Below are 23,036 nucleotides of genomic sequence, written 5' to 3' on the forward strand. Positions count from 1 at the left end.
GAGGGCCTCCCCCATGTCAAGGTCAGTGTTCTCTTCTTCCACACAGCACTGTGCTTCGCGTGGTAGACCACTGGAGCCTGAACGCGCAAGTCAGGGCTCCATTCACGATCACCCGTAATAACCACTTACATGATTTATTTATGTTTATTATTTATTTAGTACTTTAAAAAAAAATTTTTTTTGGTAGTAGAATTCATTCAAATGTGCCTTAATATAGGCACTGGGGCTTGGCCATGGGGCTCTTGATACATAAGGCCCGGACATTCCGCCAGTTTTTCTTGGGCAATGACACCAACAAGTTGACAGCCATGTGAATGTTAAACTCAAGCTCATCATCTGTCATCTTCACGTGACCCACAGCCACAGCCAGACATAACACCTTCTGCATTTGAAATTGATTGTGGACTTCGCCTCATCCACTTTGGCCACCGTGTTTTTGTTGTGTGTGAGCAGGGAAGGGAACTTTCATGCCTTATTTAGGCCTGGGCGGAGGATTCGTGGAATCTGCTTGATCAGAGACTCTGAGGCAGAAATGCATCATGCTTCTTGGCCGGCTTCTTGACCAGTTTTTTCTTCCTGTTGAGTTTTTTCAGCACCTTGATGTCCATGTGGGGGATATCCGTGGCCTTGGCCTCGTCACAGTGCTGCTGGTCCTCCAGGACACACACGGAGAACTTGGGGCGGGCAGCGGACTTAAGCCTGACGATACCCGAGAAGCGCTTGTCCTTCTGGGGGTCATAGTTCTTCAAGCTGATCTTAACTCCACCATCTCTAGGAACTTGTGGTGGTTGTGCTGGTTCCCATGTAGGACTTCCCACACTGCCTCATACAGGGTGTCGTGAGAGACTTTGCTGCTCATGGCTTCTCCCACTATGCTAACCGGAAAAGAGCACTATTATTATTATTATTGTTATTTTTGAAACGGAGTCTTGCTTTGTCACCCAGGCTGGTGTGCAGTGGTGCCATCTTGGCTCACTGCAAGCTCCGCCCCCCTGGGGTCATGCCCTTATCCTGCCTCAGCCTCCCAAGTAGCTGGGACTACTGGCGCCTGCCATCACGCCTGGCTAATTTTTTTTTGTATTTTTAGTAGAGATGGGGTTTCACTGTTTTAGCCAGGATGGTCTCGATCTCCTGATCTTGTGATCCGCCCGCCTCGGCCTCCCAGAGTGTGGGATTACAGGTATGAGCCACCACACCCAGCCTATTTTTTAGTAGAGACAGGGTTTCACTATGTTACCCAGGCTGATCTCGAACTCCTGGGCTCAAGTGATCCTCCTGTCTTGGCGCCCCAAAGTGCTGGGACAATAGGTGTGAGCCATTGTGCCCGGCCGCCTATTACTTTTTAAGAGACAGGGTCTCTGTTGCCCAGGCTGGAGCGGCAGTGGTGCAATTGTAGCTCACACTTGCAGGGTTGTTTTTTTTTGAGATGGAGTCTTGCTCTGTCAGTCAGGCTGGAGTGCGGTGGCACGATCTTGGCTCACTGCAACCTCTGCCTCCCAGTTCAAGTGATTCTCCTGTCTCAGCCTCCCAAGTAGCTGGGATTACAGGCGTGCGCCACCACAGATGGCTAATTTTTGTATTTTTAGTGGAGATGGGATTTCGCTGTGTTGGCCAGGCTGGTCTTGAACTCCTGGCCTCAAGTGATCCTCCTGCCCTGGCCCCCAAAAGTGCTGGGACGACAGGTGTGAGCCACTGTGCCTGGCCACCTATCGTGTTTTTAGAGACTGGGTCTCTGTTTCCCAGGCTGGAGTGGCAGCGGCACAATCGTAGCGCACACTTGCAGGGTTTCTGTTTCCCATTTCTGAACATTTTCTCTGCTGGTTTGGAGGTCTTGATTCCCAAGGGAATGAATAATTCTACCAGGAGACAGAACAATGGTTCTAATGAACTAGGAATTGAGATTGCCACAACAATCTCAATTTGGGGCTTTTCCTGCCACTGAACCAGCAGAAAAAGAAGGGGGACTTCCTCCCCTACTGTCTGAAGTGAGGGATCATGCTTATCAAGGGGAAACTGGATTTGCGCTACACAAATGCTGACAGGGAAGTCTATGTCTAGAACCCAGGGGATTCTCTCGGGTGCCTCTTAGAACTCTGCAGTCCAATAGTAAAAGTTAATGTAAAGCTACACAAACAGAAGTTTTATAAAAATCGCAGTAAGGCAGAACCACCGAGGCTTTGGACCCTACATGAATGAAGATTTGGGTTAACCCATAACGTGAAGAACCCCAACCAGCTGAGACCTGGCTAAGGGCCAAGGAAACATGGAATGGAGAGTGGAAGAAGGAAGCTGTGTATACGAGCGACGGTTTCATGACCACTTTCAGAAATAAGGACTCTAGCACCTATGCATATATTTTTTCTTGCTGGTTGAGGGTGCATGCACATGTTTCTATTAACTATTTTTTCTTCTCTATCTTCCTTTCCTTAACTGTTTCATACAAGTTTGTTGGAGGTTAATTTTACAATGCATTCTTTAGGTAATATTCAGAATATTCAGATGGGAGTGTGACTGAATTTGAGTGGTAATTCACATAGCTGAGAGATCTGTACAATGACTGTTGGAACTCAGCAAATCTTCATTTTGGGGTGAGGATGCAAATACCTTCCTTTGTGTGAAGACTATTTGCATCTGTTTGCTGGGGACTTACAGTTGTTTTGATATCAGATGGAAGTTCATAATGTGCACAGGAACATGCATGGTAGGTAAAGAGATGATCACGCCAGGCAAGTCATTGTCTCTCAACTCTAAATCCACCTTCCACCCTCGGCTGATGGATGTGGGGGCTGGGGTGCTGCACACTGCAGTTTTGCTTGGCCACCTGGCTTGGCCTCTGCCAAAAGGGGCACTTGGGAGCCTGGAATGCTGGGGGAGAAGGAAGAGACTTGCTCTTCCTGTCTGCTTCCTGTCTGCATCCTGTCTGCTTGTTATTTCCTGTGAGCTTCCTGACTACCATTCTGTCTATTTCCTGTCTGCTTCCTATTTCCTATGAGCTTTCTGTCAGTTTCTTCTCACTTCCTGTGAGCGTCCCCACAGCATGCTCCTTCACCCTGGCAGTGGCAATTCCTTTTGTAGCAGCAGCTGAGTCCAGTTTTCAGTTTTTCCCACACTTGCAAGGGTCAGCCCATCATGCCTCTCAGAGACACTAGCACCAATCGAATGGCACCCCCTTTTCTGGATCTGAGTTTCAGCTCTGCACGGTCTCTCCCCAAATTTCTAGATTTTTTTTTTTTTTTTTGGAGACAGATCTCGCTCAGTTGCCCAGGCTGGAGTGCAGTGGTGTGATCTCGGCTCACTGCAGGCTGCGCCTCTTGGGTTGACGCCATTCTCCTGCCTCAGCCTCCTGAGTAGCTGGGACTACAGGTGCCCACCACTACGCCTGGCTAATTTTTTTTTGGTATTTTTAGTAGAGATGGGGTTTCACTGTGTTAGCCAGGATGGTCTTGATCTCCAGACCCTGTGATCCATCCGTCTCGGCCTCCCAAAGTGCTGGGATTACAGGTGTGAGCCACCGCGCCCGGCCCCAAATTTCCAGATTTTTAATAGTTTCAACCTCTTCCCTTTGTGCTTTAGCCTTAGGAATGGTGGTCACTTCTTGAGCTGCTGCTTCCATGATACCTTTCTTTTTACCCTTTGAATGACCTAGTTAACAGTAACCTGGTTAAACATTCTGCATATTAAATTCTGTCTGTTCAAACAGTCGTTATGCTTTGTGTCTCCTGACTGGCCCCTGACTGATACAGCTTTCCTGTAATGCAGAGACAGGCTACATCTTCCAATCTCCTTTTCAGCTCAAGTTTTGGATGCAAATTGTGTGAATTAGATGCACTCGGAGGAGACCGGAAAGGCAGGAGTGAAGCAGTGGCCCTCTTGCTAGGAAGATTGCATTTTCTGCCAGCAAACATAGTCACACTGGGTTTTCTGCAGCAGCATTGGAAGACCTGCTGCTAAACTTGGTGGGTGTCAGTTTGACCTTCACTGACAACAATGGCAGGTTGTTTTTTTTTTTTTTTTTAAATTTGAGACAGGGACTCACTCTGTTGCCCAGGCTGGAGTGCAGTGGTGTGATCATGGCTCGCTGAAGTCTTGACCTCCTGGGCTCAAGCAATCCCCCTGACTCAGCCTCCCGAGTAGCTGTGACTGTAGATGTGCACCACCATGCCCAGCTAATGTTTTAATTTTTTGTAGAGATGGGGTCTTGTTACGTAACCCAGGCCGGTCTCACACTCTTGGCCTCAGGCGATCTCCCTGCCTTGGCCTCCCAAAGTGCTGGGATTATATTTGTGAGCCACCACTCCTGGCCTGATAGCAGTTCTTGAAGTGGTCCCAGCGTCAGCCTGGGTCTGCCACCCTACAAGTTGTGTGGAAGACAGAGCTCTTCTAGTGAGTCAGCTCCGTTTCCTAAAATTCCTCTGAAGGCCCAGTCTGCTGCTCCCTTTTCCAGCCTCTCCTGTGGTTTTGTAAGCACCCAGTCATCTATATTCAATCCCTTTCAGCATAGAATTTCTGGAGTGGTTTTGCACAACTATATCGTAACTGACAGAGATGTTATGCATTCTGGTTTTTTATTGGTTTAGGGGTTACTCATAAAATTTTAACAAGCTTACTTCACTTAATGAAGTCGGTTTCACTCTCCCTTTCTTTTTCTCATCAGTGGCTTTCTATTTTATTAGTCTTTCTCACACTTTTGACATTGCTGATAATCTCTATTGTTTTCTTTCTGTTTCCTTAATTTGTGCTCTTTATTTGTTCTTTTTTCAGGCTAATTTGCTGTTATTTTTTCAACTTCTTGAATTGTATTTTTACAGTTAGCCTTACTAATTTTCAGCCTTTTCCCGTGCATTTTGATACTGCTTCAGTTGCAGCCCACAAGTTATGATCTGTAGAATTTTCATTCTTGTTCAGTGAAATATATGAATACTTTCCAATTTCCACTAGGATTTCTTTTCCAACCATCTAGGAATTTTCTAGTTACCTTGTTGCTATTAACTTCAAGTGTAATTGCATTATGATCAGAGAATATGCTCTGTGTGATTTCAGTCCTTTAGATTTTGTTGATACCTGTTTTAAGGCTTTACACCTGGACATTTTGACTGCCATTCTGTGTGCTGGAACATGGCACTTGGTCCTCAGCTGCCCTGTGCAGTGTTCTTTCTGTGTGTCCGATGGGCCCATGTTTGTTAGTTGTGTTTTTCATATCATCTGTTTTTTTTTGTTTTTTGTTTTTTTTTTGACACAGTCTCACTCTGTTGCCCAGACTGGAGTGCAGGATGTAATCTCTGCTCACTGCAACCTCTGCCTCCCGGGTTCAAGTGATTCTCGTGCCTCAGCCTCCCAAGTAGCTGGGACTACAGGCGCCCACCACCACACCCGTCTAATTTTTGTATTTTTAGTAGAGACTGGGTTTCACCATGTTGGCCGGGCTGGTCTCGAACTTCCGACCTCAGGTAATCTGCCTGCCCTGGCCTCCCAAAGTGCCGGTTTTACAGGTGTGAGTCACTGCATATGTCATCTCTTACTGATGTTTTTGTCTGTTCATTCTATTCCTCACTGATGTTTTCGTTTGCTTGTTCTATTTCTGAGACAAATTTTTGTCTATTTCCTTGTAATTTTGGTAAATTTTTGCTTTATATACTTAAGACTATATCATTAGTCATTTACAAATTAAAATTGGTTATAATGTCCTGAAAGTTGAAATTCTGTCATTATGAAGTGATTCTGTTTATCTCCAATAATACTTTAGTCTTAAAGTCTATTTTGCCTAATACTTTGGTTATTATTTTCATAGCGTATCTTTTTGCATTCTTTTTTCTGAGTTAGAGTCTTGCTCTGTTGCCCAGGCTGGAGTGCAGTGTTGCGATCTCGGCTCACTGCAACCTCCGCCTCTTGGGTTCAAGCGATTCTCTTCCCTCAGCCTCCCGAGTAGCTGGGATTACAGGTGACCACCACCATGCCTGGCTAGTTTTTTTGTATTTTTAGTAGAGACGGGGTTTCACCATGTTGGCCAGGCTGATCCTGAACTCCTGACCTCAGGTGATCTACCTGCCTTGGCCTCTCAAAGTGCCGGGATTACAGGCGTGAGCCACTGTGCCCAGCCCATATAGCAGTTTTATATGTCATTTTTTTTTTTTTTTGGAAAAACTTCTGAACGGTTTTCCAAAGTGTTCTACACCATTTTATGTTTCCACCGTCGAGCTGATGTGGTTCCCGTTTCTTTGAGAAGTCCAGGCATGGGTGGAGAGCAGCCCGCAGCAAGGCCTAGGATGCTGAGGAGCGTCCTCATGACTTTGAGTGCAGTTCTGTGGCTGTCAGGTGTCAGGTGGGGCTCTGCCTAAGGGGTCCCTGGGCCCCACAAAGAGTCACACACTGCTCTCTGAAAGGGAGTGTCACCACGGTAGGTTCATTTGTTTGTGCCCTTTATCACCCGTCATCCCCAGTTCCTACCCCAGAGCTAGGGCTCAGATGCCTTTTATTTTATTATTATTAATATTTATATATATTTTTATTATACTTTAAGTTCTAGGGTACATGTGCACAGTGTGCAGGTCTGTTACATATGTATACATGTGCCATGTTGGTGTGCTGCACCCATTAACTCGTCAATCCTAAGCCAAAAGAACAAAGCTGGAGGCTGACTTCAAAGTATACTACAAGGCTACAGTAACCAAAACAGCATGGTACTGGTACCAAAACAGAGATACAGACCAATGGAACAGAACAGAGCCCTCAGAAAGAATACTACACATCTACAACCATCTGATCTTTGACAAACCTGACAAAAACAAGAAATGGGGAAAGGATTCCCTATTTAACAAATGGTGCTGGGAAAACTGGCTAGCCATATATAGAAAGCTGAAACAGAATCCCTTCTTACACCTTATACAAAAATAAATTCAAGATGGATTAAACACTTAAATGTTAGACCTAAAACCATAAAAACCCTAGAAGAAAACCTAGGCAATACCATTCAGGACATAGGCATGGGCAAGGACTTCATGTCTAAAACACCAAAAGCAATGGCAACAAAAGCCAAAATTGACAAATGGCATCTAATTAAACTAAAGAGCTTCTGCACAGCAAAAGAAACTACCATCAGAGTGAACAGGCAACCTACAGAATGGGAGAAAATTTTTGCAATCTACTCATCTGACAAAGGGCTAATATCCAGAATCTACAATGAACTCAAAGTTACAAGAAAAAAACAACCCCATCAACAAGTGGGCGAAGGATATGAACAGACATTTCTCAGATGCCTTTTAAAGGGTTGTTTCCAGCTTGCAGGCCTCTCAAACCGCAGCGATGGGAGGCACGGGGACCTGCATGTTAGTGAGACCTGCATTTCTGTGGGCTGCATTCTCAGGTCTGGACAGCAGAGGGCGCTCTGAGACATAACCCGTCCTGTGTGTAGAGCGGGGACGTCCAGAAACTGGTCCCAAGGTCAGTGAGCTTTTCTCCTTGGAGCTTCCTCCAGCCCAGAGGGCAAGGGAGGGACACACCCTCCTCTTCACGCATCTCTCTATCTCTCTCCTCTCTCTCTCTCCTTTTTTTTTTTTTTTTTTTTTTGAGACAGTCTCATTCTGTTGCCCAGGCTGGAGTGCAGTGACATGACCTTGGCTCACTGCAACCTCCGCCTCCCAGCTTCAAGCGATTCTCCTCCCTCGGCTTTCTGACTAGCTGAAATTACACGGATGCATCACCACACCCAGCTAACTTAAGTATTTTTAGTAGAGACAGGGTTTCACTGTGTTGGCCAGGCTGGTCTCACACTCCTGACCTAAAGAGATTCTCCTGTCTTGGCCTCCCAAAGTGCTGAGATTACAGGCGTGAACTACCGGCCTGCCCGCATCTCTTCTTCCAGTGGCACTTTGCCCACAGGCAGGGGACTTGCAGGATGGCTCTGGCCAAACCCATTACTCACCAGGCAGCTGCTGTGATTCCCTCTCCTCTAGCTGCCGGGCTCTGCCTCCTACAGGGTCCTTGCCAGCAGGAACGTCTTGCAGCAGGTCACGGCTCTGCAGGCTGGAAACATAATTTCACCATCAAGAATTCTTTGCACAGACTCTGACTTGGCACAGCCCCTGAAAGCAAGCACACTGTTTATAAGGGTCTGTGGCAGGCTTACAATGCTGGAAAAATCTGCCTTTTCCCAGCTTCAGTTGCATGTAGCGTCTGGCATTGCTCTGCCCTAACTCACAGTGCACAAGGACTTTATTCTTGAAGTAGCCTGGCAGAGGGCTAAGTGCAGGGTCACTGACTCGACAGACCTGGATGCGAGCCCTGGCCCACTGCCTCGCATGCATTATTTCCTCACTATAGCCCATGGGGTTTTTAATCCCCATTTTACAAGTTAAGGGTCAGAAGCACAGAGAGATTAAGTGACTTTCACAAGCTCAGACAGCCAATAAAGCTGGAGCTGGAATTTGAATTTGCATCAGGCTACCCCAGAATTCAGTCAGTGCAATCCGGGGTAGTACCTTGTGAGCACCTAGCACATGGTAAGTGTTTACCGAATCAACGAACACGTGCAAGCCCTCAGCATGGGCCAACCTCTAAGGGTCTTTTCAAATAACTTCCTCATCTTTTGTGCCTTCGTCACTACTCCAAACCTAATCAAAGGTCAACAATAGAAGCAGATAACTCAGATGTCCAATGGTCTCCAACTAACCAATTCCCCCTAGACCTGTGCTGTGGGCAGCACCTCGTTTTGGGTTGGATGTTAAGAATCCCATTCCCAGGCTAGGTATGATGGCTCATGCCTGTAATCCCAGCACTTTGGGAGGCTGAGGCGGGCGGATCACAAGGTCAAGAGTTTGAGACCAGCCTGGCCAACAGGGCAAAACCCCGTCTCTATAAAAATACAAAAATTAGCCGGGCATGGTGGCAGGTGCCTGTAATCCCAGCTACTCGAGAAGCTGAGGCAGGAGAATCGTTTGAACCCCAAAGGCAAGGTTGCAGTGATCTCAGATCGCACCGCTGCGCTCCAGCGTGGGCTACAGAGAGAGACTTTGTCACAAAACAAAACAAAACAAAACAAAACAAAACAAAACAAAACACCATGTCGGCCCAAGGCCTTCATTCCAGCGTCTCAGTGAAGGCTGCACATGAGAATCACCTGGGCAACTGTTTCAAGGCGCCCACCCCAGACACAGCTATAGTTTCAAGTTCCCCTCAGGTGATTCTAATGCAAGTTCAAGGCACTGCATGCATCCCACGTTGCCTGATCACGAAAGTCACCTGGGAAATTAGTTGAAAACACAAATCTATTGGCTCCAACCCAGAGCTACTTAATCAGAATCTCCAGGGGAACAGATCTGAGCTTAACAGCCCACAGGTGAGCACCTTGAGGCCAAAGGAACCCATTCATAAAGGGGTGGGGGCCCAGCTTCTTCTGAAGAAGGCTGGCGGGGTCTGGGGGGAGGTCCGCAATGCAAGGTTGCCCTCCACACATCAACCCCTCCCCCAGGACTGTACCCACCTGCCCGCATTTGAATCTGGGCCACCTTCCCGGCCCGCGGCGCGGAGTTGGCGGTCATATCCCGCGTGAGCACCAGGTGGCGCCAGGGCCCCGCGCTTGTCCTGGAGCCCCGGCGGCTGCTCCGCCTCCCCCAATTAATCTCTCTTCTGAAACCATCTGCTGAGAAGCTGGAGAGGGAGCCTGCGCCCTCTGGATTACCGGGCAGTGACCCGATTGTCCTGCCACGCAGGTCAAGTTCCTTTAAAAGTCTTGTGCTTGATCTCGAAAATCCATGGGAATTTCCCATTTTGCTCCATGGTACACTGCTGTGGTTGTTTTAACAAAGAAATAAGTATTTCCATAAATTCCACAAGATACATCTCCCAAAGATGCACCTGCTTTTACAGGTTTCTTGGCCCTGCACCCCCTCTGAGGTGAATGGAGCCTCCCTGGTGTGAGAAGTGCAATCCACGTGGTCGGAGTGTAGTTCTCCCTCCTGACCTAAGAGGGAGAAAATGAGATGGGTGGGCTCTCCCCACACCTGTTTCTTCATCTTTGCCACAGTTCTGCTAGGGGAAGGACGGGGCGGCCATCCTCAGGGCCAAGCCAGAGCATTCTCATCTGCTCAATAAATTTCAGTTTACTTCTGAGCACGTGTTGTTATCAAATTATCTGTGTGGCGCTTTCCACTCCCACTCTTCTGAAGATGAGTGTGTGTAACAGAGCGGAACACATCTGGGCAGCCGAGGAAAGGCCTCACTTTAGGAACTGGGAAATAGAAACTCAGGGAGGCGGCAGAGAGGCCAGGCCCTGCGGAGCGGGTGGCGGGGGAGCCATGGTGGGGCCCAGCTCTGGACGGAGCTCTGGGCTGCTCCGCATCCTGGGTGAGGGCCCTGCCCGCTTCCTGCTCGCTTTTACCGTCGGGAAGGGGCCTAGCCATAGAACTTCTGGCAGCAGTGACTTGTGAGGTTTCGAGAGCAGTTCCCATTGTGCTGGCTGCAGATAGTGCTGGCTCACTAACGCGCTGGCTTCTTGTGGACTGTGTGGCGGAGGTGATACTGGAACCCACACTGCTGCATCCAAGTCATCCATGGGCTGTTCAGCCCCATTATGTGGCCCCTATGCTGGAAATACCCGGTTTTAAAGGGAAAACAAAGTTTCCAGGGACCTTTTCAGGGCCTTCTTATTTTGATATCCTTTTGGCTCTACGAATACAGTGGTTGCATCCAGGCCTAGCTTCCTTGTCTGTTTAGATTGCAGAGAGACACTTGAGTTGGCAGAAGAGACCCCTGTCTTCAAAGGCTTGCCCCACCCCAACACCACTGGGAGAGAAAAGTGTCTTTTCCAGAGCGGCTTAGCAGCCTGGGTTTGTGCATCTGACCCCAGGCTCTGCAGACCTCCAAACGTATGGAGTGGTGGCCCGAGGGGTTTGGGGTGGGAGGGTCAGTGAGTGTGTGGAGGTGGTTAGTGTCTCAAAAGCCACAGATATAAACAAGCCATGTTTTCCTGGGGTATCATTTTCACTCAAAGTTTTGGAAAAAAGTTCTCGTTGTTTATAAGTAAAACAAACATGCATATACAGTGGAATGAAATAAAAAGCCCAAGTCAATCTTAAAATACACAAATTCAAAGAAATTTGCATTGCAGGCCAGCTTGAGCTACTCTTGGGAGAGGGTTCTCCTTTGGTTAAAGCAACCTGAAGAAACATAAGTCCATCAACACTTATTTCTGGAGTATCTACCATGTGCAAGGCACTGTGCTAGATGCTGAAGGGGACAGAAAATGTGAGGTACAGTTCCTGTTCAGGAGGATCTTGTGGTCTAGAGAGAAGTCTTGGCTTCATCTTCATCATCACCATCACCATCATCATTATCATTGCCATCATCACCATCACTGTTATCATCACCACCACCATCATCATCACCATCATTTCATCATCACCATCTCCATAATCACCATGACCATCATCATCATAATCACCATCACCATTATCATCACCATCACCATAATCACCACCACCATCATCATCACCATCATTTCATCATCACCATCTCCATAATCACCATCATCATTATCATCACCATCACCATTATCATCACCATCACCATAATCACCACCACCATCATCATCACCATCATTTCATCATCACCATCTCCATAATCACCATCACCATCCTCATCATCACCACCACCATCATCATCACCATCAACATCACCATCCTCATCATCATCGTCACCATCACCATCCTCATCATCGCCACCATCATCACTATCACCATAATCACCATCACCGTCACCATCACCACCATCGTCATCACCACCAACATCACCATCATCACCATCACCATCCTCATCATCACCATCATCGTCATCATCACCATCACCATAATCACCATCATGATCATCATCACTGTCACCATCACCATTATCATCACCATCACCATCAGCATCATCTTCATCCTCATTGTCATTGCCACCATCACCACTGTCAATTTCATAGGCTTAAAGACAATGGTGTCTGTTTTGTTTCTCCTGTAACCTTAGCTTCTAGGATATTGTCTGGCACATATGAGGCATTCAATAAACACTTAATGCATGCCTTGTCATCATAAATCATGCTAACAGCTATGTTGTACATTGTGTCACCTATTCCTACAATCCTAAGAGATAGGAGGTACGGTTTTCTGTTCCAGATGGAGACATAAAGAAAGGCAGAACAACTTCCAAAGGCTGTATGTCAAACAGGTGATAGGATCGGGATTCAGACACAAGTCTGTCTATTTCCAGGGCCAGGGTATTCAGCCTTGAGCCATGGTAGCCTGGCCAATAGCACAGACTTCAGATAAGCGTTGAGCTCAGAGGGAGCAAGGCTTTGAGGCTAACTTGGTCAGGGATGGCTGTGGCTTGGCTCCTCCAATGGATATCGAGACAAGCCATGTCCAGATACCAGAGAGTGCCAACTGGAGTTGACCACATGTGGTCAGAGGGTGTGGCCAGCATGGGACTCAGGCAGTCATTCTGTGTCCGGGCTTCCTGGCTAATGGCCGTATAGGCTTCTGGTGCTGCCCAGGCATCCCACACAAGCTGTGGGTGTGCTGGGCTGGAGGGGGGTCCCTGGGGTTTTCCCTTTGATCAGGAGCCTTCTGGGGATTTGGGGGAGGACGCATCTTCAGACTATCTGGGGTCACCTGGGAAGCAGAGTCATGAGGCTGCCCAGAGGACTTTCCCAGCCATTGGGGCCAGTACTTCCTCAAACCTCCTCGTGGTCTTTTTGGAAAACCCCAGGTTGGGATCCTCATGGGTGTGGAGGAGCCAGTGATCTGGGACTGTGAGGGATACGAGCCAGGGTGATTGTGCACCCACGTTGGGTTGCCAGGGTGCACCGCCTGGTCAGAGCCAATGGCAGCACTGGACAGTGGGTGTGACAGTGTCCTGGGATTGTTGTAACAAACGGCCCCATTCTGGGAGGCCTAGAACAACAGAGATGTGTTCCCCACGGTCCTGGAGGCCAGAGTCTTCATCACAGCATTGCCGGGGGGCACGTGTCTGCGGGCTCTGGGGGAGGGGCCGCCTGGCCTCTTCCAGCTTCTGGCGCTTCCTGGCGTTCCTTGGCTTTGGCCACTTCACCCCAGTCTCTGCCTCCGATGTCTCACGGCCGTCTCCCTGGTGCCTGAAAATCCCTCTCTGCGTTTTCTTATAAGGACAGCTGTCATCGGATTTAGGGCCCACCCTAATCCAGCATGACCTCATCTTAACTTGATTACATCTGCAAAGACCCTATTTCCAAATAAGGTCATATCCATTAGCTCAGGACTTCAACAACTTTAACATACTTCTGGGTGGGGGAACCTAATCCAGCCCACGAATGTCACTGCCTTCCCCAGCACAACCCTGCAGACAGGGCACCAGAGTCACCAGGCCTCGTCCAGGACTGGCCACAGTAAACTACCCAAGAGCTTAGCTCGAGGCTCAGGAGTTTGCCTGTTCCAGAATACAAGGGTTGTTCAATGCCCTGCCCTGCTCTGTAACCCATTCGGCAGAGCATCACTTGGATTTCTGGCGGGGAGTCACACTTCCCATGCCCAGCCACGTGGGGGCCGGTGACTCAGCATCCCCCAGGCCGGGGGTGGGCGCAGGACCCGGCCCGAGCCACCTGCACATTCCAGTTTTCTGGGAGAGGGATTGTTCACGGATGGGCATGTGATGTATATGGGTTCACTGGACTCCAGAACTTCTGCTGGAGTGACTGAGGGACAGCATTGCTTTCTGCTGCGTGTGGAGATGCAAGGGTGTGTGTGTGCACCCGTTTGGGGGGACCCCAGGTGGAAGGTGCTCGCCTGGAGGCGAAGCCCTTGGAGACCCCGTTTTCTCGTGTGATTGGCAAGCCCTGCTACTCCTGGACCTTTTGCTTATGTGAGCCAATACTTTCCATTTTTCTCCTTTTTTCACTCAAGACAGTTTAGGTTGGATTATTATTATTATTGTTTGTCATTCATAAGAGAAACAGCCCTGACCTAACACCCAGATCCTAAGACTTTTGGAGTTCCCAGCCCCTGAAAATCCAACACAAGCTGACAATCCTCTCCCAGAAGTATGTGCAAGATCACGGAATCTCTTGCACTCAAGCTGCTAGGCCCGTGGATCTCTTCCAGGGACCTTCAAGGTACCAAGAATCTCAGGCTAAAATTTACTTTCAAAAATGTTTAAAAAGTCCTTGGAAGCCTGCACTGGAGGCTTCCTGAGCCTTTCTGGGCTGGGAGATTGGTAGGACGGGCTGTCGATGGGCTGGCTGTTCCTCCCAGGCATACTCAAGCCAGTGGAAGCGTGGGATATCCGTGTCTCCAACTCCTGCTGTGGTGTGGGCGCCTTCCTCTTCTCTGTCATTCGTCACTGCAGCATCCCCTGCCCACCTTGTTTTGAGTAGAAGTATGTCCCCCACTCTCAGACGTGGGCAGGAGGAGAGTAAACAGGTGTGACCACACTGAGGGGGCTGTCTGGCCACGCCGGGCACAGCTGGTGGTGGAGGTCCCTGCCCGAGTGTTTATCAAGGGAGGGATGGAGAAATGAACTGTGGCAAGGCTACACCCGAGAGTCGCATCCCACAGTTAATCTGGAAGCAGCAGATGCACCTGCATCAACAGGAAGGATTTTGGAAACACACAGGGGGCATGAGAAGAGAGGCTGCTGAGGGTCTGTGCCATAGGAAGCTTCTACCGACAAATGTTAAACAGAAGGTGGCAATAGACCGTTCCTATGGATGCCTTCAGCTGTAGCAGAAGAAATACAGGCATGTGGAATCCATACCAACCCTGGGAAAGGAGGGCAGGGAGGGGAATCGGGAGAATGAAGGGGCCCCCACTGTATCTGAGATGTTTTCGTTCTCTGAAGCAAACACAGAAAAACTCTCCTGCATGGGTTTGCTTCAGGCAGCACAAGTCACTCCCCAGAAATCCTGCGTCCAGAGGCCTCACCACGCTGCGGGCTTCACACACTCATGCACAAAGCATGCACACATGTGGACACACACGTGCACACACGAACAAAGAACACACTTGCACACACATGCACACATATGTACACACACGAACAAAGCACACACACGGACACCATACACATGCACACACGTGCACAAAGCACACACTTGCACACACAGGCACACACTCATGCACAAAGCATGCACACATGTGTACACACACACACACACATGAACAAAGCAGACACATGGACACCATACGTGCATACACATGCACAAAGCACACACGGGCACACGTGTACACATACTGATGAGTCTCTACACCCCTTCACACTGGGTCCATTCTGGGACTTCCTGGCTATGTGGGGCCATACATTTCTTTTTCCCTTGCTTCATCAGGGTGGGTGGGCTTCTGTTACTTGTGACCAAAGACCTCTAATGCCCATGCACTTCACAGGGTCAATGTGGACACCTTGGATCTGTGGGGGACCTTTTATGCACTGATCCAGTCCACCCACCCGTATCATGGACAGAAAGACCTCAGGCTCAGGGAACTCACCTGTTAAGATGTAAAGCAGGCTGGACGCCGTGGCTCATGCCTGTCATCCCAGCACTTTGGGAGGCCGAGGCAGGTGGATCGCTTGAGCCCAGAAGTTCGAGACCAGCCTGGCCAACATAGCGAACTCCCATCTCTACTAAAAGTAAAAAAAATAGCCAGGCCTGGTGGTGCATGCCTGCGATCCCAGCTCCTTGGGTGGCTGAGGCATGAGAATCTGTTGAACCTTGGAGGCCAAGGTTGCAATGAGCCCAGATCATGCCACTGCACTCCAGCCTGGGCAACAGATTGAGACTCTGTCTCAAAAAAATAAAGACGTAAAGCATAGTTCCCTGTCCTGTGAAAGCATTTTCAAGTTGAAGCAACCCCAGTATTTGAAACTTCAGAATCTAGCACCCACCCCACACCAGATGCACAAGAGGGGGCTGAGAGTGGGCATGGGGGTGGGGACCTCCAGGGCCTCAAGTTATTACCCCAAGTCCAGACTCTCTCCACACTCTCTCCTTGCAGAGCTGCTGCCGCCCGATCTCTGCTTGTGGAGACGAGCGTTGGTCACTGGCCATGAAACCCTTCGTGAAGTTTCTGAAATAAAAATAATAATAACAGATAGTTGGGGACTGGAGCAGCGGGATGATCGGCTGTTTATGCTGTGAGTGAATTATGTATTTTGTTCGTTTCCAGAGAACGGATCTTTCAGATGTTGATGTAATAAAGATCCTTGTGGAACTCAGGGTCAGAAAAGCCAAGCCAGTGTTTGTTTCAGGTGTCTGAGCAGCCTGCATTTTTCTTTCTTTGGGTTTGAAAAGCGCAGCAGGTTCCTCGAGTCAGGATTGCTGTTTTTATACAGCTGGTGGTGGAGGCAGGGGGACGGGCCTCGCGAGTGACCTGAACAGGCTGATGGCAGGGGGTGGGGTCAGACGGCCCTCGGAGGCCGGAGGGGCTGTGGCGGGACCCTCGATAAACCATGATTCCAATTCCATGGTGACACCTTAGGGCGGGCCTGGCGCAACGCTGTCTGTTGGGTACTTGAATCCCGAATGTGTGTTTTGGGATAAATAGTGGAGCCCAGTGCCTTTGAGGCAAAGACCACCAGCCACTTGGCTAATATTCTTCCTTGTATTTTTTCAGTGCTAGGGAGGAAAACTGTACAGTTTTTTGCTTTAAAATTATATGATTATTATATAATTATATTATTATGTAACTTTTTTGCTTTAAAATTATTGTAACAGATTTCAAACACACAGAATGTATAAAGGGTAATACAGTGAACCCCCATGGACCCATCAGCTGGCATAAGAATGCCACATTACCCAGGACCCCGTGTTAATCTCACCCCTGCCCTCCCCGCAGAAGGGATTCTCCTGGGTGCAGGTGTTTTTGGTTGCAGGTGTAGGTGTTTTTGGGTGTAGGTGTTTTTGGGTGCGGGTGTTTTTGAGTGTGGGTGTTTTTGGGTGTGGTTGTTTTTGGGTGTAGGTGTTTTGGGGTGTAGGTGTTTTGGGGTGTAGGTGTTTTTGGGTGGTGTTTTTGTGTGCAGGTGTTTTTGGGTGTAGGCGTTTTTGGGTGCAGGTGTTTTTGGGTGCGGATGTTTTTGGGTGTAGGTGTTTTTTATTGCAGGTGTTTTTTATTGTAGCTGTTTTTGGGTGTAGGTGTTTTTGGTTGTAGGTGTTTTTGGTTGCAGGTGTTTTTGGGTGTAGGTGTTTTGGGGTGTAGGTGTTTTTGGTTGCAGGTGTTTTTGGTTGCAGGTGTTTTTGGGTGTAGGTGTTTTTGGGTGTAGGTGTTTTTGGGTGTAGGTGTTTTTGGGTGCAGGTGTTTTTGGTTGCAGGTGTTTTTGGGTGCAGGTGTTTTCGGGTGCAGGTGTTTTCGGGTGCAGGTGTTTTTTATTGTAGGTGTTTTTGGGTGTGGGTGTTTTTGGGTGTAGGTGTTTTTGGGTGTAGGTGTTTTTGGGTATAGGTGTTTTTGGGTGCAGGTGTTTTTGGGTGCAGGTGTTTTTGGGTGTAGGTGTTTTTGGGTGTAGGTGTTTTTTATTGTAGGTGTTTTTGGGTGTAGGTGTTTTTGGGTGTAGGTGTTTTTGGGTGTAGGTATTTTTGGTTGCAGGTGTTTTTGGTTGCGGGTGTTTTTGGTTGTTGGTGTTTTTCTCTGCCCCTTGATATTTCCTTCTGAAAAGGGTGAACTCAAGCATGAGTCTCCACTCACCAAAGGATCCTCCCATGTCTGTGTGGCCTGGGCAGTACGTGGGCACCTGTGGGCACCTGGTGAGATGCTAGGTGGTTCTGCTTGGAGAAGTGGTTCCATCTGCCTCCAGGAGCTCAACTGAGTTATCTTGTCGGCACAGCCAGGGTCACAGTGGCACCCCTTTGGAAGACTCCTGGGAGGGTGGGATGGGATAGCGCTTGCTCCTCGGGTCAACAGGAAGTCTCTGTAAACACCAGCAGTGATGACTGTGCAGCCTCCAGGCACGCTCAGGCATCACCCCGGGACAGGGAGGAGAGGTGCTTCCAGTGGCTCTTGGGTCTGCTGGGGGCTTGTCCTGAAGACCATTATAGCGTCTTCCCAGACAGACAAACTGGGCTCCTTCCTCAAAATAAAAAAGCAAATGAAAGGGTTTTTTCATCAACTATTTAGCAACCCAGGCAGGGAAAAAGCAATCAGAGACGTGGAAACAGCCCCGGGGGCCACCGTGCAGGGGCTGTGCTTCCCTGCGGTGAGCCCACAGAGGCCGGGACCACACCGGCAGGAGCTGCGCCTGCCTGGGAAAAGGGGAACAGGAAAAGCATGGCCGGTTGAGCAACTCGGAGTCCAGATTGGGGCCGAGGCAACCACAAGCCCATGGACGCCGCAGCGGGAGGTGAAGGGGCAGGAAGCGCCCTCCACGGGGCCTGCTGCAGCTGGGTGGGCGCTGAGGTCCCCTCCCTGCCAGGGCCATTTCTCAGGACGGACCTGGCCCATCGCACCCCCAGGAGCCAGCAGCGATTGGCCTAAACAAGCCTCAGCTGCAAAGGATGGACCTCTGAGAGAATAGAATGTGGGCAGGAGTGGGTAGGACCGGGCAGGCTTGAAGGCCTGTGGCGGGGTCCCTGGGCAGCAGAGGCGAAGGCTGGTGTGGGAAGGTGGACGGGCTCCTTTGCAGACTGGCTCCCTCCTTCATTCCCATTGCAACCAGCACCGTGTCCATTTGGGATGGGAGTCCAGCCTTCATATCCGAGGGCCAGACAGCTGGTTGCAGAGCCCCTGAGCTCCTTGCTCTGGGCTATGTCTGTCCTGATGGGCCCCCAGCCTGCCTCTCGCAGGAAGCTGCTGGGCTGTCTGAGTGATGTTGCCGTATCCCTGCCTTGGTTACTTCCTGACATCCTCTCTCCTGTTCCTGCCTTGGGTGGACGTAATTTACTTATAAAACTCTACAAGGGGCTGAGCACGGTGGCTCACGACTGTAATCCCAGAAATTTGGGAGGTCAAGGTGGGCAGATTGCCTGAGGTCAGGCGTTCAAGACCAACCTGGCCAACATGGTGGAACCCCCTTCTCTACTAAAAGTACAAAAATTAGCCGGGTGTGATCGTGCACACCTGTAGTCCCAGCTACTCGGGAGGCTGAGGCAGGAGAATCGGTTGAACCTGGGAGGCAGAGGTTAAAGTGAGCTGAAATCGCACCACTGCCCTCCAGCCTGGGCAACAGAGCCAGGCTTTATCTCAACAACAAAAACAAACAAACAAACAAACAAACAAAAAACTCTACAAGGAACTCTATCAGAGAAAGTTCAGAAAAAGAAAAACCATGACCGCTTATCCCACTATCTCAACACCACAGCTACTGTAATTTTGGTATATTTCCTTCCAGACTTTTTCCACTAATGCCTATTTTTGCATATAATTGAAATCGTATCATAGACATAGTCAGGTAACCAGATTTTCCCCCACACAATCCCATGATCGTTTCACCTGCCGTTTCATGCGTATGCTCATCAGCCCTGATGGATTTGGATTGCTGTTTTACTCTGAAGTTTTAAAGGAAGCATTTTCATATGGAAGATTTCAAACACACACAAAAATGCAGTAGATACTCAAAGAGCTCCTCATGCTCCCACACCCAGTTTCAACGGTGAATGGCATAGCGCTCACCCACCCTGGTATTTTTAAAATTATTGTGGCAAAATATACATAGCGTAAATGTTACCATTTCAACCTTCCTTAAGTGCACACTTCAGTGGCATTAAGCACGTTCACATTGTTGTGCAACCAGCACCACCGTCCATCTCCAGAACTTTTTCCTCTTTGAAATGGAAACTTTGTCCCCATAAAATATTCACTCCCATTCCCCGTCCCCCAGCCTCTGAACACCACCTAATTGAACTCTGTCCCCATTAAACCTTCACTCTCATTCCCCTTCCCCCCCAGCCTCTGAACACCACCGTTCGATTTTCGGCTGCTCGCTGAAACTTTGTCCCCATTAAACTTTCACTCCCATTCCCCACCCCCCAGCCTCTGAACACCACCATGTGACTTTCTGCTGCTACGATTTTGACTACTCTAGGAACCTCATATACATGGAATCATAGTATTGTCCTTTTTGTTTGGCTTGTTTCACTGAGCATAATGTTTTCAAGCTCCATCCAGGTCATAGCATGGATCAGAATTTCTTTTTCAAGGCTGAATAATATTCCACCATCTGAATATCTGAATATATCACCCTGTGTTTATTCATTCATCTGTTGAAGGACATTTGTGTAGATTGACCCTGATGTTTTTCAACAAGTTTCAGACATTGTTTTGTTTCGTCCATGAATGTGTCCAAATAGTCTTAGAGATGAAGACTTAAAAAAAATAGGCCCAGGCTTGCGCCTATAATCCCAGCACTTTGGGAGGCTACCAGGGTCAGATCACTTGAGCCCAGGAGTTTGAGAACAACCTGGGCAACATGGTGAGACTCTGTCTCAAAAAAAAAATTAAAAAATTAGCCAGGTGAGGTGGTGTGCACCTGTAGTTCCAGGTACTCAAGAGGCTGATGTGGGAAGTTTGCTTGAGCCCAGGAGGTCAAGGTTGTAATAAGCTGTGATCCCACTACTAAACTCCAGCCTGGGTGACAGAGTGAGACCTTGTCTCAAAAAACCAAAACAGGCCAGGCACAGCGGCTCACGCCTGTAATCCTGGCACTTTTGGAGGCTGTGAGCGGATCACCTGAAATCAGGAGTTCGAGACCAGCCTGGCCAGCATGGTGAAACCTCGTCTCTACTAAAATACCAAAATTATCTGGGTGTGGTGGTGCCTGTCTGCAATCCCAGCTACTCAGGAGGCTGAGGCAGGATAATTGCTTGAACCCAGGAGGTGAAGGTTGCAGTGATCTGGGATCGTGCGACTGCACTCCAGCCTGGGCAACAGAGCAAGACTCCATCTCAAAAAACAAACAAACAAAACAAAACAAAACAAAAAACCCCAAAAAACAAAAAACCAAAACAAACAAAAATCAGAAAAAACAACCATCACAGCAATACCATCATTCCATGCAGACCATTTAACAATAATTCCTTCATATCATGTAACATCCAGGCAACATTCAGGTTTCGCTGATTTTCTCATGAATGTCTTCCTGAAGTTGGTTTGTTGGTTTGCTTGAATTCAGATGAAAAAAGGTCGATTTGTGTCTTAAATCTCCCTCATTCTTTCTTTCTCGCCGTCTTTCACTGAGGAAGCTGGGCCGCCATCTGGAGGCCGCCTCGCACGCGGGACACGTGTGGAGGACCTCCCAGGTGCCTATTGGAGGCTGCCTGTCCCCAAAGCGTTCTGACTCAGGGACAGCTTTCAGCGACTACACGGCAGAAGTGGTGTCCATCCCCCTCGTCCTGTCAGGAGGCACCACAGCTCTGTCATTCTCTGTTCTGCCTGTTTTTATTTTTTTCTTCTTCCATTTATCGTGACTATTTATTTGGAAACCATTTCGAACTCACAGAAAGGTTGTAAGACTATTTCAGAGAACTCCTGTGTTCCCCATCCCCACCCCCGGAGCCCCCACTCGGATTTCTCAATAGATGGGCACCTGCTGCTGCAGTCCCATCCCCTCCAGGGCACAGGTCCCATAGCCATGCCTCCCTCACCTCCTGTTGTCTGGAACAGTCCTGTCTTTCCTGGTATCTGTGGCCTTGCCCTGTTTGGTATGACAGGCTCGTATTGTGTCAAATGCCCCTCAGTTTGGTTTTGTCTAATGTTTCCTCATGATGGGACCCACGTGATGCATTTTGGCTGGGGAAAGCGCAGAAGGGAGGCCGAGATATTCTCAGTGCACCCAGGGGACACATGGTGGGGTCTGTCCAGCGCGATGGCACCAGCTTTCATTGCCCAGTGCACATGGCATCTGCTGGGTTTCTCCATAGTAAACGTGTTTCCTCCCTTTATTTTAATATGTTTTCTAGGAGAGGTACTTTAGGATGATGCCAGATCCTGTTCCTCATTTCCCTTCGAGTCAGGGGAGATTCTGGCACCAGGGTTTAATGTGCTGTCCAAGGCCCCACATGAGATTGGGGGTGGGGGCTGCGTAACACCCGGGCTCCAGACCAAGGCTGAGCTCACCTCCGCCGCTTTCCCCCCACTCCCACTCTTGAAATCAGACACGTGCAGCTACAGCACAGGTAACAGCGCAGGTCCCCTTCACCCCAGCGGTGAGTGAGTCAGTAAGGGAGAGAGCTGTTCTGCCCTCAGCCAGGCCACAGTGGATGCCAGAGGTAGGGCACCAAGCTCACCAGGTCTGGCCCAGCCGGGGCTTGTGGGAGAGAAATGGGCTGTCCTCCCACCCAGTGTGGGGTCCCTGCTCCTCCGCAGCAGGTGGCTGGCTTGCCTGGATGGAGCCCACCTCTTCTGATGGGAGGCGTTCTCCCACAAAGAAAGTGGTGGGATAGCACCAGTCACTTTATTCCACTTGGTCTGCTGGGTAGAAGAGATGGAAACCATGCCGGCTGAGTATCAGAATCAGATTTGGCTGCATCAAAGGAAGGAAGGGGGGAGGGAGGCAGAAAGGGATGGAGGAAGGAAAGGGGAAAGGGAAAGAGGAAAGAAGGGAGAGAAGGAAGGAGGGAAGGAGGGAAGGATGGAGGGAAGGAAGAATAGGAAGAAAAGAGAGAGAGGAACTGGGTTTTTTCCCTAGACAGGCCATTTCCCCCCCGACATATTAAAACAAGAAAACTACACAGGTATCAGCAGCAGCTCAAGGCCGACTGTGGCGGGGTCCACGGTGCCTGCCCTCTCTTCTCGTGCTCCTCTGCCATTCTAGCACAGCACCTCAGGGTCTAAGACAGCTGTGGAGGCTCCAGCCATCGTGTCTGCCTTCAAGTCAGCAAGAGGGGAAGAGGGCGAGACAGAGACAGCTCTTTCGCTTTGATGAGAATGCATGGAAGTGAAGGACTGCCCTTCAGCTCACACGTCATTTGGTTCAGTGCTTAATGGTGGGGGCCACTGGGGATGGGGATGGGGTGGCGCTCTTGATTTCTGCCTAAGGAGAAACTCCCCTGCTTACCAGGAGTTGACCAGCGAGGGTGCAGCTGGAGTCCAGAGACCCAAGCAAGCCAATGAGGA

At 49.2% G+C, this 23,036-nt stretch overlaps 1 pseudogene; it reads right to left on the minus strand.

The window, feature by feature from the left end:
• Positions 1–208: 208 nt before the first annotated feature.
• Positions 209–859, minus strand: LOC129457642 (large ribosomal subunit protein uL1-like; annotated as a pseudogene).
• Positions 860–23,036: the final 22,177 nt, after the last annotated feature.

Source organism: Symphalangus syndactylus, chromosome 11 (genome assembly GCF_028878055.3).
Source record: "Symphalangus syndactylus isolate Jambi chromosome 11, NHGRI_mSymSyn1-v2.1_pri, whole genome shotgun sequence".
In the NCBI taxonomy this organism is placed as follows: domain Eukaryota; kingdom Metazoa; phylum Chordata; class Mammalia; order Primates; family Hylobatidae; genus Symphalangus; species Symphalangus syndactylus.